Source organism: Octopus bimaculoides, chromosome 30, assembly GCF_046866305.1.
Source record: "Octopus bimaculoides isolate indiv1 chromosome 30, ASM4686630v1, whole genome shotgun sequence".
NCBI classification, from domain to species: domain Eukaryota; kingdom Metazoa; phylum Mollusca; class Cephalopoda; order Octopoda; family Octopodidae; genus Octopus; species Octopus bimaculoides.
The window spans coordinates 6,880,151-6,895,718 of NC_142957.1; the positions used below are offsets into that span (position 1 = coordinate 6,880,151).

At 40.3% G+C, this 15,568-nt stretch overlaps 1 protein-coding gene across 2 annotated transcripts in view; it reads right to left on the reverse strand.

The window, feature by feature from the left end:
- The window catches only part of LOC128251284 (uncharacterized), a 26,508-nt gene extending 11,181 nt beyond the window's left edge, over positions 1-15,327 (reverse strand). Inside the window, exon 1 of one of the 2 annotated variants that reach the window (XM_052978138.2) lies at positions 14,877-15,327. The gene's annotated coding sequence lies outside the window, so the exon portion shown is untranslated. Of the gene's footprint in view, positions 1-8,079; positions 8,290-14,876 lie in introns of those variants that run through there. The other variant, XM_089346291.1, reaches the window with a different exon arrangement.
- Positions 15,328-15,568: the final 241 nt, after the last annotated feature.

Here is a 15,568-nt window from a genome sequence, read left to right on the forward strand (position 1 = left end):
TATATATATATATATGTACATATATATATATATTTATATATATATATATATATATATATATATATATATATATATATATATATATATATATATATTATATGTACATAAATATATATATATATATATTATATATATATATGTACATATTTATATATATATATATATAGTTTATATATATATATATATATATTTATATATATATAATATATATATATATATATATATATATGTACATATATATATATATATATATATATATATGTACATATATATATATATATAATATATATATATATGTACATATATATATATATATATATATATATATATGTACATATATATATATATATATTATATATATGTACATATATATATATATATATATATATATGTACATATATATATAATATATATATATATATATGTTCAAATGATGATATCTCCACAATGTGTTGATGAGAAAAGCATGTAATCGCTACCAATATAGCAAGAGATTTCTCCCCAAAGGTCTAAAGTAGACTCCTTAAGGATCGATCTCTTTTAAATTTTAAATTTGATATATATAAAGACTGTAAACAAACAGGAAACAACTTCTATCTCATTCCAGGGTGAAAAACTAGAGGTAGTCGATAGCTTCCGCTATCTGGGCAGGACCAAGGTTAGTAGTGGGGGTGGTGTGCGCTGAAAGTGTAGCTGCTAGAATAAGAATTAGCCTGGGCAAAGTTTAGAGAGCTCTTACCCCTGCTGGCGACAAAGGGACTCTCACTCAGAGTAAAAGGCAGACTGTATGACGCATGCGGTACGAACAGCCATGCTACATGGCAGTGAAACATGGGCTGTAACTGCTGAGGACATACGTAAGCTTGCAAGGAATGAAGCCAGTATGCTCCGTTGGATGTTGTAATGTCAATGTGAATACCCGTCAGAGTGTAAGTATCTTGAGAGAAAAGCTGAACATAAGAAGCATCAGTTGTGGTGTGCAACAGAGACGATTTGCGCTGGTATGGGACATGTGGTGAGAATGGATGAGGATAGCTGCGTGGAAAAAGTGCCACACCCTAACAGTTGAGGGAACCCGTGGAAGAGGTAGGCCCAGGAAGACCTGGGCTGAGGTGGTGAGGCAAGACCTTCGAACATTGGGCCTCACCGAGGCGATGACTACTGACCGAGACCTTTGGAAATGTGCTACTTACCACGCAGCCACTCCTACGCCCATTTAAGGATCTTAAACATCTAATATATAATTTTCTGTCCCGAGACCTTTGGAAATGTGCTGTGCGTGAGAAGACCCGGCAAGCCAAGTAAGATCGTTGCCAGTGCCCCTAGACTGGTTCTTGTGCGGGTGGCACATGAGTATGCACCATTTTGAGCGTGGCCGTTGCCAGTACCGCCTGACTGGCACCCGTAGGATTTTCGAGGTGAGATCGTTGCCAGTGCCCCTGGACTGGCTTATGCGGGTGGCACACAAAAGACACCATTTCGAGCGTGGCCGTTTTTCGGTGCGGGTGACACGTAAAAGCACCCACTACACTCTCTGAGTGGTTGGCGTTAGGGAAGGGCATCCAGCTGTAGAAACTCTGCCAAATCAGACTGGAGCCTGGTGTTGCCATCCGGTTCACCAGTCCTCAGTCAAATCGTCCAACCCATGCTAGCATGGAAAGCGGACGTTAAACGATGATGATGATGATGATGATACACACACACACATATATATATATATAATATATATAACACACACTATATTATATATATATACACACATATATAATATACATACACACACATATATGTACACACGCACACTCATATATAGTAAAAAGTAAAAGTGGAAACAGCATGAAATCATGTTTCAGAACTCCTTTTATTGGATTCGTTTTTGTTTCCGTTAATCGGACAAGATAAGAGTGTTTATATATGTTACATTAAGTGGCTCTTATGAAATAGTACTGGTTTCGATTGTAGGTCCATGGTACCAAATATTAATACTTCAATGTCAAGGAGTAAATATACAAAAAAAAGTAGGAAATATATAAAAAAAAAAAAAAAACAATTGGAAAAATTGTGGACATTTTCTTAAGTATAAATAGAATATGAGAGCAAACTGTTGAAATTTCCAGTTTTGTCTTCCTCCCTAATTTTCTCTTATTTCCCATTTTTCAACTTTGCATTTTTAATGGTTGACAAGATTGCCATACACATCGAAACTAGTGATGTTTTATGTCACTTCAAGTAGCAACATAAAGAGACTTATCCTGTCCAATTATTAAAGGAGGAAAAAGGTTTTAATTTAAAATGGCATTTTTAAAAAGAATTGTGTGCTATTTTTTCCCTGTAACCTTTGATTTGCATAGATTCTTAACCACTTTTCACCTATGTATATATATAATATATATTATATATATATATATATATATGGGTTCATTCCCACTGCGTGGCACCTTGGGCAGGTGTCTTCTACTATAGCCTCGGGCCGACCAAAGCCTTGTGAGTGGATTTGGTAGTCGGAAACTGAAAGAAGCCCATCGTATATATGTATGTGTGTGTCTGTGTTTGTTCCCCCCCCCCCAACATCGCTCGACAAGCAATGGTGGTGTGTTTACATCCCTGTAACTTAGATTTACGTTCCTAACTCAAGCTTGATGATAACTAAGTTATTTTATTAAATTCTTTGTTACATTTAAAATTAATTGAAAGAAACACATGAGCATCACAAAATAAATACGATAACAAATGGGTTTAAATTGGGGGAGTGAGCACATACCGTGACACATACCAAACAATTTTGAACTCATTTTGTCTTATATCATGCAAAATATTTCATTAGTCATAATATTACTTAATGGTATTCTACATTAATTAGCTTCATGTTTCAGTAACAATGTCATTATGCATGAAACTTTGGCTGTGTAGTAAGTAGCTTGCTTACCAACCACATGGTTCCGGGTTCAGTCCCACTGCGTGGCACTTTGGGCAAGTGTCTTCTACTACAGCCTCGGGCTAACCAAAGCCTTGTGAGTGGATTTGGTAGACGGAGACTGAAAGAAGCCCGTCGTATATATGTATATATATATATATGTATGTGTGTGTGTGTTTGTCCCCCCCCCCCCAACCGCTTGACAACTGGTGTGTTTATGTCCCCGTCACTTAGCGGTTCGGCAAAAAAGAGACCGATAGAATCAGTACCAGGCTTCCAAAGATTAAGTCCCGGGGTCGATTTGCTCGACTAAAGGCGGCGCTCCAGCATGGCCGCAGTCAAATGACTGAAACAAGTAAAAAAGAGAGATAAGACGAACAAATATGAAAAGCTGAAGCTCATCATCATCATCATCATCATCATCCTTTAACATCCATTTTCCATGCTGGTATGGGTTGGACAGCTTTTCAGGAACCTGTTGTGGCATCTGGCCTTGACAGGGCGACAAGTGATTTAATATTAATTTACCTTCTACAAATGGAGTGGAGGCGCAATGGCCCAGTGGTTAGGGCAGCGGACTCGCAGATCTTAGGATCGCGGTTTCGATTCCCAGACCGGGCGCTGTGAGTGTTTATTGAGCGAAAACACCTAAAAAGCTCCACTAGGCTCTCGGCAGGGGATGGTGGCGAACCCTGCTATACTCTTCCACCACAACTTTCTCTCAGTCTTACTTCCTGTTTTTGTTGTGCCTGTAATTCAAAGGGTCAGCCTTGTCACACTCTGTGTCACGCTGAATATCCCCGAGAACTACGTTAAGGGTACACGTGTCTGTGGAGTGCTCAGCCACTTGCACATTAATTTCACGAGCAGCAGGCTGTTCCGTTGATCGGATCGACTGGAACCCTCGACGTTGTAAGCGACGGAGTGCCAATGACAGGGCAAGATAATATGTTCTCATTCTTTCTTCATTTATGAAGAGAGTGGGCAGGTGTCAGTGGTAAAATAGAAGCTTCAGTACAAGTTGGGACGGGTAGGCCCTACCTTTAAGGGAACCAATGTACCACATTACATGTCTGTCTCTGACCTGGAACCCATAAAAGGGAGGCAGAAAAGAGGATGCCCTAAAATTAGCTGGAAGTAGGATAGTGGGGTGGAGTTGGAAAAACGGGGGGCCCAACTGAAGCAGCCCAGATTTGAGAATAGTGGAGAAAGGTAACCAACACCTTACAATCTATAAGAAGGGAAGGGATTAATCCTTTGGAATTTAAATGAGCCACATAAGGCCCAAATATTCTATCTGTTTTATGTTGATCTACACCATATCCGGATCTACACGATTGAAATCTTGAAGCTATGAGATAATGCATGATTAATTCAAAACAAGGCCAGATCCGGTCTCTCACACCTACCCTACAATGTCATTCTAAAAATAAACAATCGCATCATTGAAATCTCAAAGCTATGAGATAATGCGTGATTAATTGAAAACAAGGCCAGATCCGGTCTCTCACACCTACCCTACAATGTCATTCTAAAAATAAACAATCGCATCATTGAAATCTCAAAGCTATGAGATAATGCGTGATTAATTGAAAACAAGGCCAGATCCGGTCTCTCACACCTACCCTACAATGTCATTCTAAAAATAAACAATCACATCTTTGAAATCTCAAAGCTATGAGATAATGCGTGATTAATTGAAAACAAGGCCAGATCCAGCATCTCACACCTACCCTACAATGTCATTCTAAAAATAAACAATCACGTCATTGAAATCTCAAAGCTATGAGATAATGCGTGATTAATTGAAAACAAGGCCAGATCCAGCCTCTCACACCTACCCTACAATGTCATTCTAAAAATAAACAATCGCATCATTGAAATCTCAAAGCTATGGTATAATATAGTCCTAGATACACGATGTCTGAATGTAAGACAGGAACATGTTTGAACATAGGTCTCCTGGTTGAGGTTGACCTGGGGCTAAATAACAAAGAAGAACAGATTAGATAATTAGTTTGTTTTTCCTTACGTGGGGAATTAATCACCAGCTCCTGGGACCCCTACTATTCTCTATAACAGGGGTTTTCAAACTATGGTCCGCAAGCACAAGACAGTGGTGTCCATGGACAGCAAATACTTTTGATGGGCAATTTGATTTTATATGTTTTTTCATCGAAATCTTTTAATTGACAATAAACCTATTTTGTTAAATACTGTTAAATAAATAAATGTAAAAATATATGTTATTTTAAGCAAATATTTATGTATAAATTTCATAAGCGTTTATAAGGGGGTACCTAAAGTAAAGCCTGAAATATAAAGGGGTCCGCAAGTCAAAAAGTTTGAAAATCCCTGCTTTAGACTATAGTAGGTGTCGAATAAAAATTATAGCTTTTATCCCTGTGAAGTCTGCCAAAGGAATGGCAGATAACTTAGTATCAATTTCAGAATTTGTGTTAAGGGCCACTAGCCCTTCCTCAGGTAAGTCTACTGCAAAAGAAGCTAAATTTCAAGATATTCACTTCAGCATACTTGCTTGTTCGTGTGAAGGCCCTCCCTTTATGGGCTTTGCAGAGGTAAGTGCTATAATTTTTATTCACTGCCTGTTTTTCACCATTTTTGTTTTAGATAAGTGAGCTCTCTGTGGTTTCATAGTTCATTTGACTCCTATTTCTAGCGAAGCTGGTACTTCCCAGTACCACAATTATATTATATTACTCTTTTACTTGTTTCAGTCATTTGACTGCAGCCATGCTGGAGCACCGCCTTTAGTCGAGCAAATCGACCCCAGGACTTATTCTTTGTAAGCCTAGTACTTATTCTATCGTTCTCTATTGCCGAACCGCTAAGTTACGGGGACGTAAACACACCAGCATCGGTTGTCAAGCGATGCTGGGGGGACAAACACAGACACACACATATATATATACATATACATATATATGACGGGCTTCTTTCATTTTCCGTCTACCAAATCCACTTACAAGGCTTTGGTCGGCCCGAGGCTATAGTAGAAGACACTTGCCCAAGATGCCATGCAGTGGGACTGAACCCGGAACCATGTGGTTGGTAAGCAAGCTTCTAACCACACAGCCACTCATGCGCCTAATATAGGTAGTGTTGTGTGATGATTGTGGTGGTTGTGGTGGCAGTTTTATGTAGGTGGTGTCGTGTGATGGTGATGGTGGTTGCTGTGGCGATGGAGATTGTGGTGATGCTGATAGTGGCTGATTGTGGTGATGATGGTGGCGGTAGTGTTGTTGTTGGTGGTGGTGGTGGTGGTGGTGGCAATACTAGTTAGGCGCGGTATAAACAATATGGTGATTGCAATGATGGTGGCTCGTGTTAGCTAAGCCGGTAACATTGGTGAAAATAGTGTCAGCTGTTGTAGATGATGACGATGATAATCTTGATGATGACAGTGATGACAACGTTTATGAATATGATGGCGGCGAATACGGAACAAGAGCGGCGGCGGCGGCGGGCGTGCTTCGACGTGTGTGTGCATGTGCGTGTACTTTTTGTTTCGGTAATTTGACTGCGGCCATACTGGGGCACCGCCTTGAAGAACTTTTAGCCGAATGAATCGATCTCAGCACTTTTTTTTTGTTTTAAAAGCTTAGTACCTACTATATAGGTCTATTTTGCCGAACCGCTAAGTTATGGAGGCGTAAACACGCCAACACCGCTTGCCAAGTGGTGGTGGGTGACAAAACACACACATGCACATACATACATATATATATATATATATATATATATATATATGTATATATATATGCTTTCGGTGCGCGACGAGCTTCTTTCAGTTTCCGTCTACCAAATCCACTCACAAGGCTTTGGTCAGCCCAAGGCTATGATGGAAGACACTTGCCCAAGGTGCCACGCTGTGGGATTGAACCTGGAACCATGTGGTTGGGAAGCAAACACACACACACACATAAAAGTGTGTGTCTAAAGATGTGTGTATATATAAAAACAAGTATACAGACGTGTTACAACAAAGCAGGTGGGTGTTGTACACAAAGACGTATATGTATAAAGTTGTGTATAAAGATACGGTGAGTGTATATAGATAGATAGATAGATAGATAGACAGAGAGACACAGTGTGTGTGTATCTATCTATCTATATAAATATATATATATATATATAGAGAGAGAGAGAGAGAGAGAGAGACTTATTTGTGTATATTAAGAATGTGTGTGTAAAAAAAAGAAGGCGAAGAGAAGTGTAGGCGATGACGACACGAAGACAGAAAGATAGAGGCAAAAAGATGAAGAGGGGGGGGGAAGAATGAGAGAGAAACATAGAGAGTTGAGGGAAAGGGAGGGAAAAGAGAGAGAGAGTGCGAGAGGGGGTGGGGGTGGAAAGCGGACTGGCAGGGTGACGTCACCGCCAGCCTGTGTCGAACGGTGTGCGGTGACGTCACCATCGACACAAAAGAACTACGCGGAGTTTTCTCGTCATACACAAGACCTACAATGAGCGGATGCGTGTGTTTATACATATAATATATATAATGTGTGTGTGTGTGTGTGTGTATGTATATAAATATGTATATATATATATATATATATATATCATAAACACACAGTGTATAAATACATAACAGGCATATATATACATAGATACATAATATAAAGAAACAACATACATCTTACATAAATATATGTCAGAGAGAGAGAGAGAGAGAGATGCATATTTATATAGTATACACATTGATATATATATATATATATATATATATATATACACACATGAGGGTGACAGACACTAAGTATATATATATATATGATCACTCCTATATATATATATATATATATATATATATATATACACATGTGTATGTATGTATACATATACACATGACCAAGACTTGATAATTGTTGCTAACAAACATCCACACTGAAAACTAGAAGCATTTTGGGCAAGAATATTTATCCGATTCCTTTAAGATACAAGTAAAACAGCAAAAATAACGGGGAAACGAGGGGAATGAAAACGAACAAACAAAAACAATGAAGAAACAAAGAACGAAAGAGAAAGAAAGAAAGAAAGAAAGAGAAGAGGAGACTCAGAAAGGAAAAAAAAAAAGAAAAAGAAAAACACAAACAACTCTATGAAGGAGAGAGAGAGAGAGAGAGTTTTGGTGTGCTTACCCAGAGCTCTCGGCTTTAAACACTTTACACAAGTTCGTAGAATGGTGACGTAAGCATTGGTTGGCTGGTTTGTTGGAGGGTGGTGGTGGTGATAGTGGTGGCATGGGAGGGGGGGGGGGTCGTAGTATTGATAGCGGCGGCGGCGATTAACAGCAGCGGTGGAGGAAGAGGAAGGGGGGATGTGATGATGGTGGTGGCGGTGGCGAAGGTTAAAAAGAAAATGCGACGACGATGGCGGTGATAGTGGTGGAAGGGGAGGAGGTGGTAGTAGTGATAGTGGTGGCGGTGGTGGTAGTGGTGGAGGAGGAGGAAGGAAATGTGATGATGGTGGCGGTGGTGGTGTTGTCGGTAGTGGTGGTGGAGGAGGAGGAAGGGAATGTGATGATGATGGCGAAGGTTAAAAAAGAAAATGCGGCGGCGGCGGTGGCGGTTATACTAACTGAGAGAGAGAAAGAGAGAGTGTGTGTGTGTGTGGTGGTAGTTGTAGTGATTGTGACAATGATGATGATGGTGGTGGTGGTGAAGATACTTATAATGATTGTGGCGGTGGTGGTGGTGGTGATGATACTTATAATGATTGTGGTAGTGAAAGACGTGACGTGATATTACGGTGGAGGTGGAGTTGGAGGCGCAACAGAGTGTGTCGTCTGGCGATGATGGAGAACGAGAGAGGGGTAGCGGTAAAGAAGAGGGTGGTAGTTAGAGGAATAGTGATTGTGGACGTGATGGTGGTGGTGGTGGTGGTGTTGCTGTGTGGATATTGGCGATGGAGAAGATTTCTTGTGGTTTTTTTTGGGGGGAGGGTCATAGCAATGGTGGCGGTGTTGATAAGCTGTGTAAGAAGATGGTGTCGACTTTCACAAAGGGTATAAGAAAGGAAAGGGAGGGAAGGAGGGAGAAAAAAAAAAATGAAAGAGAAAAAGCTGAATAAAGAGGAGTGATAGGTGGAGGAGGAGAGGTGAATGTGAAACGAGAGGGAGTGAGAAAGAGAGAGAGAGAGAGAGAGTAGTGGGAGACTGTGAAAGGAGGAAAAGAAAAGAAGAGATTGAGAGGTGGAGGTAAGTGAAGGGGAGAGATGAAAATGTGAGCAAAGTGGGTGCGTGATGTTATGCATAGAGCGGGGGGGGGGGGGGGAAGTGAGCTAGGAGTGAGAGGAAGTAGTTATTTATTTATATATATATATGTTCTTTTATTCTTTTACTTGCTTCAGTCCTTCGACTGCGGCCATGCTGGAGCACCACCTTTAGTCGAACAAATCGAACCCGGGACTTATTCTTTGGAAGCCTAGTACTTATTCTATCGGTCTCGTTTGCCGAACCGCTAGCTTACGGGTGGACGTAAACACACCAGCATCGGTTGTCAAGCGATGTTGGGGGGGGGGGACAAACGCACACACACACACACACACACATGTATATATATATATATATATATATATATATATATATGACGGGCTTCTTTCAGTTTCTGTCTATCAAATCCACTCACAAGGCTTTGGTCGGCCTGTATATATATATATATATAGATATATATACTACAAATATATATATGCGTATATACGTACGTGTATGTACATACCTACATCTACATGTATACATAGATGCATATCTGGGTAGAAGGACGTAGCAAAAAAACGTGGACAAAATGATAAACGGAGTACAGAAAACACACAGGCCACATAGAGAACATTTCCTTCATCAGCTGCCACCATTCTAAAACTAGGCGTTTCGAAATAAAATCACCATCTTCATCATCATTTAACATTCGCCTTCTATGCTGGTGGGATGGTTTGACAGGTGCCGGCCAGGCCAAAACCTGCACCAGATTTCTGTGACTGTTTTGGCACAAGCACAGGCGAGATCAGTTTTGGCAAAGTTTTTACGGCCGGATGCCCTTCCAAATGCCAACCACTTGGCTTTTTAAGTGACACCTGCACTGACAGGGTCACCAAGTAACTTGGAGGGGGTGATCTTGTGTCAGATGATGAAAGGCTATAGTGACACAGACAGAAACAGGTGTCTTGCTGTAGGAAAGGTAACAAGGTTACCTGACTGGAGGGCGGGGAAAGAGAGATCAAGAATGAAGACAGGAACAGGTGTGTTGCTACAAAGGAAATACGTGGTTATCCAACCTGAGGGAAGAGCAGGAGAAGGAGATAGAGAGAGTGGGAGACAGCAGGATAGAGATGGTGACAAAATGCCAGGCATACTCACAAGGGATGGGGAACAGAATATAAATGAGATGGTTGAATAAAGGCAGAGAGAGAAATATAGATGATAGCAAGTGCCCTTGAGGTTCGAAGAAGTTTGCTTCCCAACCACATGGTTCCTGGTTCAGTCCCATTGCATGACACCTTGGGTAACCTTATGAGTGGATTCGGTAGACAGAAACTGGAAGAAGACTATCATATATATATATATATCCCCACATTTTCACACCTACATACACACATGCATACGTTAAGATCACAAGCATTCTCTCACACACACGCACCTTCTCGTCTTGGGATCACTACTTTTTTGTTATCTCCCCTTCTTCTTAGCTCTCCTGTGTGATCCTTCTGTCTGGCATTCGCCATGATAGATTGCTCACCACTACATTTATATTTTTTTCTCTCCTTGCTTCTTTCTGTATTCCTTTCTGTTGAAGAACATAGGCTCGAAATGTTAAAGACTTTCTCTATTCCCAAGCGTTAAACTAATACATCCTTTTGTTGTTTACACCACCTGTCCTCGTCTGTTGTTTTTTCGTAAATACTCCTATATATACATATGTATATATATATATATATATATATATATATATATATATATATATATATATATATATATATATATAGGAAAATGTGTTGTTGAAAATGCACATAAATTTCAAAAGCTCGTAAATGTTTAAAATACATTTATTTACATATATACCAAACTAGTTTCAACAATAGTCTTTGTTTATCAATAGTAAAAGTTTAAAATTAGAAAAACATCTTTAAAAGTTTCAATGTTGACAAATCAAAATGTTTCAATGTTGACAAATTAAAATGTTTCGATGTTGATAAATTATCATGTTCAAAACAGAAGGTGTAAGTTTGAAATTAAAACTGTATATCAATTTGTTAGAATGTACAAGGTTCATTAATTTCAGTGGTGGTCGACAAGTAATACTGAAAAAAATAAAACAAGTGTGAGAATAAAAATAGTAAAAAAAAAGGGGAATTTGGTTTATAGTTTCTCAGATCTTCTTTAAATAGTCGCTTTTGCTTGTAATGGTATGTTTAGGGACCAGATGTATTTATAAATTTTTTTTCTGGGAGGAGCTGATCTGATTTTTGATTCGTTGAAAAACTGATGACGTTTTTCTTCTGTGGTCAAGCTTGTCGTTCTGCTTGGTTGGTTTCCTTGTGGATATGGTTCTAGGCCGTTCCGGTTGGTTGGTTGGTTGGTTCTCTTAAAGGGTCATTTCCTTGTATTCGCTGAAGGTCCTTTTGACTGGTCTGGAATTATGTGACGTCAGCAACTTGTGTTTGTGGAAGTTCATTGGGTGACATTGGCATCTTGTGTTTATGTGGTGATTTGTAGTTGCGGTTTTGAAACCTGGGTGGAAGATTGTTACTAAAATTTTGTTGTTGAAATTAAGTCTTTTTTTTTTCTCTTCTTTATACTGCTTTTTCTTCTTTCTAAAAGATATTCAGCTGTGGTTTATAGTCTTTAATCAGTATGTTTCCCTTATTTAAACGGAATTGGGCTGAAGTGTTTCCCGTGCACTGATAGAGAGGGAAGATTTGGTATTTAGGGTTTTTGTCTACGGGACATTTGTCTAGGTGCTGGCTAACGGGAATTTTCCTAGTGGTAGGGTCCCGGATTTGTTGTTTGTGCACCGTAAGTCTATCCCTCAAAGTACTGCCACACTGACATTTGCATTTATTATATATATATATATATATATATATATATATATATATACACACACACACACATATATATTCATATATATAGATGGATAGATCGATGGATGGACGGACGGACAGACAGATAGATAAATAGATAGATGAACAGACAGATGGGTGGATGGACAGGTAGACAAATGGATGGATGGGCAGGCCGATAGGTAGATGGATGGACAGTTAGAGAAAGATATGGAGCTCAGGTGTAGATGTATGATTAAGTATTTTGTTTTCCAGTCGCATAGTTCCAGGTTCAATTCCACTGCATTACACCTTGGGAAAACATCTTCTACTATAGCCTGGGTCAAACAAAGCCTTGAGAGCAGATTTGGTAGATGGAAACTGAAAGAAGCCTGACGTGTGTGTGCATGCATGAATTAGTGAGTGTCAATGTCATTCAAGCTGTGTCATCCATTTCCAGTATTCTGTGTAAACAGGTGAGGGTTGGTGACAGGAAGAGCATCCAGCTGTAGGAAATCTGCCTCGAAAAAAAAAACAAAAAAAAACTCCGGAAAGTGGATGTTAAAACAATGGTGGTGATGATGACAGGCATGGCTGTGTGGTAAGAAGTTCGCTTGTCAAACACATGGTTCCGGGTTCATTCCCACTGCGTGGCACCTTGGGCAAGTGTCTTCTACTATAGCCTCGGGCCAACCAAAACCTTGTGAGTGGATTTGGTAGATGGAAACTGAAAGAAGCCCGTCGTATATATGTATTTATATATTTGTATGTATGTGTATATGTTTGTGTGTCCCTAGCATTGTTTGACAACCGATGCTGGTGTGTTTATGTCCCCGTCACTTAGTGGTTCGGCAAAAGAGACCGATAGAATAAGTACTAGGCTTACAAAGAATAAGTCCTGGGGTCAATTTGCTCGACTAAAGGCGGTGCTCCAGCATGGCCGCAGTCAAATGACTGAAACAAGTAAAAGAGTAAAGAGTAAAAAAGATATTATGTTTATAATTATAAAACTTTTGTATAAGTTTTACCGATAGTGGTTTTTTTAACATACCAAACTACTTGGTAAAATTATTATTAATTTTTACCCTATATCTGAAATAGTTTTATAGAAAAAAAGGTAAAACACATTTGATAATGTAGTCTTAGATACACTATGCCTGAATACAAAGACAGAATGATTATGGTTTGAATAACTTTGATCATGGAGTAGTTAGAGCAGAACTGACCCCGGGTTAAACAACAAGGAAGGACACATTAGATAATGTAGTCCTAGATACACTATGTCTGAATGAAAGACAGGATGGTCACAACTGGAACGTCTTTGATCGTAGGTCTGCTGGATCAAGACTGACCTGGGGTTAAACAATAACACAAACAGGGAAGATCACATTAGATGATGGAGTCCTTGATACACTATGTCTGAATAAACGGATGATCACAGCTGAAACATCTATGATCATAGTTTAGCCGGATCAGGACTGGCCTGGGGCTAAACAACAACAACAAGGAAGGACACTTTAGATAATGTAGTCCTAGATACACTATGTCTGAATGAAAGACAGGATGGTCACAACTGGAACGTCTTTGATCGTAGGTCTGCTGGATCAAGACTGACCTGGGGTTAAACAATAACACAAACAGGGAAGATCACATTAGATGATGGAGTCCTTGATACACTATGTCTGAATAAACGGATGATCACAGCTGAAACATCTATGATCATAGTTTAGCCGGATCAGGACTGGCCTGGGATTAAAAAAAAGGAGAAACGATACATTAGATAATGTAGTCCTAGATACACTATGCCTGAATCATGGACAGGATGGTCACGGCTGGAACATCTTCGACCATAGGTCAGCTGGATCAGGACTTTTGTTGTTGGCACTGCGTCGCTTACGACGACGAGGGTTCCAGTTGATCCGATCAACGGAACAGCCTGCTCGTGAAATTAACATGCAAGTCCGCTGCCCTAACCACTGGGCCATTGCGCCTCCACTTAGATCAGGACTGACCTGGGGTTAAACAACAACAACAAAGAACATGTTACATAATATATTATCCTAGATACACAATATTTGAATAAAATGCCGGATGGTCACAGCTGGAACGCCTTTGATCACAAGTCTGTTGGATCAGGATTGACTCGGGGTTAAACTGCAACGGAGGACACGTTTCACACTGTAGACACAATATTGGATGGAGCACATTTGATCAAGACTGACCTGGGGCTAAAGAAAAAGGAAGGGCACATGAGATAATGTGGTTCTAGATACAATCAGCATGAATAAAAGACGTGGTTGTCTTCGTTGGAACGGCTTTGATCACAAGTCTGCTTGATCAGAACGAAAGTCCGAAGGAACCACTGTGTGGTCGCTCGAAAAGCAAGAAATAGTAGTCAAATCTCCTTCAAATTGCAGTTCCAACCACCCCATATTATATATACTGGTCGTCCTGGGGGTACTACTAAAGCAGCACGGTCCCGAACGCGCAGTCGCGCCAGCTAGTCGTGAGTGGTCGATCCTAACCCTAACCCTAAACACGTATTCATTTGCACATGCGGGTTAGGGTTAGGGGGTACTACTAAAGCAGCGCGGACCCGAACGCGCAGTCGCGCGTCCGCGCTAGCTAGTCTTGAGTGGTCGATCCTAACCCTAACCCTAACCCTAACCCTATCCCTAACCCTAACCCTATCCCTATCCCTATCCCTAACCCGCGTGTGCAAATGAATACGTGTAGTACCGTCCTGGGTAGTCTTTACAACAACAACAAAAAAACCAAAACAATAAACGGGATGATCACGGCTGGAATATCTTTAATCATCGTTCAGCATGTTGTTGCTTCAAGCTTGACCTGGGGTTAAAAGAAGACGAAAACGACAACAATAATAACAACAATAACATACGTGTGGAGATCGGCGAGCTGGTTTACTATCCCGGGACATGCTGATTTCACTTCGTTTCGCCAACAGCGACGACACATCTGTTATGTATAAACATACGTTTAAATAAATAGGCCATTGTCGCAACCGAAAACCGTGTCTTTGGATTCACGTGGCGGCTCTCGCATCCGTAATCCAGCCTCTGGGATTGCTAACACAGAGAGAGTCGCTTCCCGCCTTTTATTCGCTCTCTCTCTCTCTCTCTTTCTATAGCTCTTACCCGTCTCTCTCTCTCTCTCTCCACTTCTTCCCCTTTCCTACTCTCCTTTTCCTCTTCCTTATTCTCTCTTTCACTCTCTCTTGCTTTTACTTTGTCCCTCTGTCACCTCTCTCTTTCAGTCTTTCGCTCTCTGACACTTTCTCTACTTTTCCCTTTCCTCCCTCCCTCTCTCTTTCTCCTACGCTTTCCCTCCTACATGCAAATGAGAGGCTCCGAACGTCCCAGCAACTAAATCAGTAAAAAGAGAAAGAGAAAGATAGAGAGACAGAGAGACAGTGATGAAAGGTCAACCAAGAGAAAGCTGTCAGAGGTAAGAGGTGAGGTGTCAAGAGGTCAGAACGTGATAAGATGACATCACTTTTCTGCGACAACGAAAACATCCTGGTTTTATTGTGTGTGTGTGTGTTACATATAGAGTTGTGTGGATGCGTCTATG